Consider the following 5,708-nt stretch of genomic DNA (forward strand, 5'->3'; position numbering starts at 1 on the left):
AGAGCTACTATACAACCCTGCAATCCCACCACTAGGCATATACACTGAGAAAACTATAATTCAAAATGACACATATACCCTGATGTTCACTGCAGCACTGTTTACAATATCCAGGACTTGGAAGCAACCTAAATGTCTTCACTGTACTTTTAATTTCTCTGCAAAATAATGATATTCAGCATGTGTTTCTGTGCTTATTGTAATATGCTTGCTTTTTAAATTGCCTGTGTATTACTGCTGCCCATCAGCCAAAGATCACTAGGATGCTTTTGTTATCAAGCATACTTGGGATTTTTATTCACTGCAGTAAGGAGCAGCCAGCTCTTAAAAGGATTCTCAACAAAAAACGGTTAGTAGAATTTCCTCATAGCATTCAGGTCTGAGTTCTTTTATGTTCAAGAAAAGAGTTTGTTCTGGCCTAGGTGTGATCATAAAGCAGGTGTAATTTAGTGATTTGGTCTGCTGGACAAAATCCAGGAGGTCCAGAGAAACAAATTATCAGCAGGCACTTGTGGAGACAAGGAGAGGACAGTACTGCTCTTTTGTGCTATGCACATCATTTTGCTGACAGAGGTCCATATAGTCAAAGCTATGGCTTTTCCAGTAGTCATGTAAGGATATGAGAGTTGGCCCATAAAGAAGACTGAGTTCCTAGGAATTGATGCTTTCATACTGTGCTGCTGGAGAAGACTCTTCAGAGTCCCTTGGACAGCAAGGAGATCAAACCCATAAATCCTAAAAGAAATCAACCTTGAATATTCATTGGAAGGACTGGTGCTGAAGCTTCAGCACTAATACTTGGGCCACCTCATAAGAGATGACTCATTGGAAAAGACCCTGATGCTGGGAAAGACTGAAGGCATGTATATATATACATATACACACACATATGTATATATATGTGTATATGTATATGTATATCTTTTGGTGAACAGAAATTTTTAATTTTAACAAAATTCAATTTATAACTTATTTTTCTTTAACTTATCATTCTTCTGGTATCCTTCAAACATTTTTTCCTCAGGTGGTGCTAGTGGTAAAGAACCTGATGACCAACACAGGAGAAGCAAGAGATGCAGGTTCGATCCCTGGATCAGGAAGATTCCCTGGAGGAGGACATGGAAACCACTCCAGTATTCTTTCCTGGAGGATCCCAAGGAGAGAGGGGCCTGGCAAGTTAGAGTCCATAGGGTCACAAAGAGCCAGACACAACTGAAGTGACTTAGCATGCATGCAAACATTTTTTTTTTCTACTCCAACTTCATTAAAATCCTATTACGTATTTTTTCTGTAATTTTTATTTTCTCTTTCAGAGTTATAATCCACATGTAATTAACTTTGGTAATTTGTGAGACAATAAAATGTCTTCTTTTAAGTTTATTAAATATTTAATGAGTATGGACCTCATTTAATGATAATACAGATGATGCCGACCAAGATATCACTCATATTATGATTGTTTCAAAGTACCTAAAACTGAAAAACTTACACATTTGAATACTTATATACAAGATGCATATTTTAAAAGGGAAGGATAATAAACATGATGAAGACTCAATTCTTACAGAAACATCTCTCTTAGAAAACTACCAAAATCATTTCAAATAATATAACAATTATGGAAACTTTAGTCATGCTACCATCAAATATACACTAAATGACTTTCAAAATCACTTATCTATGGGATAAGTGTAACTAGCTACTATCATTTCAAAATGCTATATTATACACAAAAGATGAATTAATTATTGCTATATTGGAGTTACTTACAATAGTTTATATCCATCCACACGAGGAAAATAAACCCTTTATGCTATCACTTTGCAAACACATTTTTAAATAAGGATAGAATTTGAGACAATGGTTTGTACGCAAACAGTTAACTCGGTAATTAAAACTTCAGTGTTACATTTCAGAAAAATTTCTGATGTTACCTTGACAATATGAAACCTTCTATATACTGGCAGTAAAATAATAAAGTGGAATCAAGAAACAGCTGCAAATTGAATGAAATAAAATCAAATCAAATAGCAAGTCCAGACTTGGACCCTGTGATTTTCTTTTATAGTATAAAGATTTCTGTTTTATTATTTGGCTTTACAACAGACAGAAATGTTTGAATAACCTATGGCTTTCATTGCAAAGAAAATTCCTCCTGTCTGAAAACAAATAATTTAGAAATGATTTATCATGAATCAATGGCACAACATTCCCTCTAGCTCATTCCACTTATTATCACACTTTCCTTAAAAGTGCCAAAGAAGGGATTTAAATTTATTACTGCTCATTAAACCTGTAAAAGCCTGTGTTAATTGGATGTCAACCGTTTTTACTCACTTACGTGTAGACTGACATTAAGGGCCTGGTGATTTACAGGCAACCTAAAGAGTATGAAGAATATCTGCTATATTTACTAGCTTATGGAGAAATAATATATAGTTTCTATCCTTATCAAACCACAGACATTCAGCATATCATAAAAGAAGCAATCACTTTCTAAAAGACAGAGTGAAGATATATTTATTTATGTAATTGAGAGTTAGGAGCTTAAACCATCAAGCTCTGGAAGAAAGGGAATATACCATCCTTAGAATGTATTAGAAAAGCATTGTTAGATAAAAGCATATACCTCCACTCAGTCTTTGTTGGATTAAAGAGAAACCAGCAGTCATAAAATCACCATAACACACACACTGGCAACATGTAAACACAGAAGTAAAGCATATTTAAGTCTTCAGTAGCTCAAAAACCTATTCTCTTCTGTAACAACTCAAGTATTTTGCTTTGTAATTCTATAGTTTTACAAATGCAATTATGCTTGGGAAGCAAACCGAGTGCTATATAATTGTCTTGATAATCATGGTAAACGGAGGCCAGGAAACTACTCCATCTCGTCAGCTCTTACTCTTGAAAAGATCCGAAGAATTTAATTCACTGGACTTTATTTTGAGTGACAGAGCAATTTACATACCTTCCAGATTCTAGTGTCTATGTGCTTAGTCACTCAGTTGAGTTCAACTCTTTGTGACCCCATGGACTGTGCCTGCCAGGCTCCTCTATTCATGTGATTCTTCAGGCAAGAATACTACAGTGGGTTGCCATGCCCTTCTCCAGGGTACCTTCCCGACCCAGTGATCAAACCCACATCTAGGTGGGTTCTTTATCACTGAGCCACCTGGGATTGCCTGAGGAACATGTGTGTGTGTGCATGTGTGTGTTTCTACAGTGTGTTGCATGAGATATCTAGGTCTAACACTATACTGTAAGTGTACATGAATGTAGTATGTATGTAATCTCTAACAAAGACACACTGGTGAGATACTGTTTGTTTCTAGGTCACCACAATCAAGGAAATAATGCAATAAAGTAAGTCACATATATATATATATATATATTTTTTTGGTTTCCAAAAAACAAGTTATATTTACTGGTATAGAAAATGTGTACCCTTTAACTATGAAAGATATATTAATGGGGAAAATGCAGATTTGTTTTATTATTGAAGTATAGTTGATTTGCAATGTCATACCAATCTCTGCTGTATAGCAATGTGAATCAGTTTTACACATATATGCATTCTTTTTAAGTATTCTTTTCCATTATAGTTTATCCCAGGAGACTGGATATAGTGCTATATACTTTTATGATTCTAATGCTTTTTAACCTCTCTACAGGCCTGAATCAACTTTAATATGTTTGAATGTTAATGGTCAGCAAAAACCAACTAAAATCACTGAGAAAGTCTTGGGATTTTGTTGTTGTTTTGTATGACTGCTCTTCCTTCAAATGAAGGCTGTAAAAAGTTCAGACATCACTGAGAATAAACTGGAAGATTTGGAAGCCAAACATTCTAAATAATTTCGTTAGAAGACATATTATGTAAAGCAGAACTCTTATTTGAGGTAAATTTATGCCCTGGGTTGGGATGATTCCCTGGAGAAGGGAATGGCTACCCACTCCAGTAATCCTGCCTGGAGAATTCCATGCCAGAGGAGCCTGGTGGGCTAGAGTCCCCAGGGTCACAAAAAGTTGGACATGATTGAGCAACTAAAACTTTCTCCTGTGCTTTCACAGCAAAGTTTGGAGACCACTGTGTGTGAAATATTCATCTTACAAAGATTCTTTATCTCTCTTTAGGATTGTAATGGGTTTAGGATTGGAAACAGAAGGGAATACCAGCATATGTAATCTAAATTCACAATAAAAACTACAATGTGTGGTCAAAGAAAGCTTATTTTTTACTGCAGAAGACAGAATAGCAGTACACAGCAGGTTATTTTTTTTAGGATACTTCCAAACATAGCTATCTAGAACAGTCCTATTTGAAACAACTCACCAGAAAGTAAACTTGCAACTCTTTAACTGGTTTAAAGAGAGAATTTTTGATCAAAACAAAAATGATTTTTATTTGATTGGTGAGCCAAAAGTATCTTAACAAAATGTAATAGAAAACTTTCATATTTAAAAGTAATTGAAAATAAAAAGAAATAATTGCTTTAGGAAAAGAAAAAAAATAATAAATGTGCATTGGTTATATGTAAAATAAATAAATAAATAAATAAATCAGAAGGCAGTGCTGGTTTCCAATTCTAAGAAAATAGTTCTGGAACAGATATTTTAAGTTTCAAGAACCCAGATTCCCTAAATGGAGAATGTGCATGCATGCTCACTCATGTCCAACTCTTTGCAACTCCATGGACTATAGCCCGCCAGGCTCCCCTGTCCATGGGATTGCCCAAGCAAGAACACTGAAGTGGGTTGTCATTTCCTTCTCCAGATCTTCCCAACCCAGGGGTGGAACCTGGGTTTCTTGTCTCCTACATTGATAGGCAGACTCTTTACCACTGTGCCACCTAGAAAGTTATGAATGTATAGTCCATGTGTAGATTTCAAATAATTAACATTGGAAGCATTGAGATTATCAGAATTTACAATAGTATGTGGCAAGTGGTATGAGCAACATATCCCAGTTTCCCATCAAAAGAAAAGGATGAAATCCATTCTTAGACTACACAGAGGTCCTAGAGAGAATTAAGTACACACAACCAGAGTTAGATGAGTCCTGAATCCTTCAACTTAAGATGTGTCTCAGACATAGGAGCAGGTAACAGGACCCAGACACAATGAAGGGGATCTGAAAATAGAGAGATACTTTCCCGCTTTGCCTCTGGAACTCCAGGGGGAGACTTCCAGGGGGATTCCCAGCCTGAATGTGGACAGTAGTCCCAGGTTGGACTCACAGGCAGGGCATCTTCAAGCTGTGAGAGAACCAAAAAGGAGCTCATTCCCACTCAAGTCTAAACTGGGCAAGACCACGTCTTTCCCACATGTGTCCTTGAGTTGAATAGGCCATTCACAGAGTCTGAAACTTGCAGAGAGCTGGGTATGAAGTGAAAGGGCTTTATCACCGAAGGCTGCAGAGGGAACGACAGAAGCAATGGAACCAACATATGTCAGAAAGTTCTGTGCCATCAGCTCCACTTTCAGCAAAAGGCCATGAGATTTGAGGGGAGAGGATGTGTCTGGGGATGCTCTTTGGCTGCCATGTTATAGCCTGGTTTCCTCTATATCTAGGTACCACTCAGAGCCGAGGAAAGATGTGGAGGGAGGGAAAGGCAAGCCTGAGTAATCCTAAAGAAGCCAAATTGTAAACTGAAAGATGCAGTTATCAGGTAGCGGTAACAACGAGTTTCTTTGAGTATTGATTG

This window comes from Capra hircus, chromosome 8, assembly GCF_001704415.2.
Source record: "Capra hircus breed San Clemente chromosome 8, ASM170441v1, whole genome shotgun sequence".
Lineage (NCBI taxonomy): Eukaryota > Metazoa > Chordata > Mammalia > Artiodactyla > Bovidae > Capra > Capra hircus.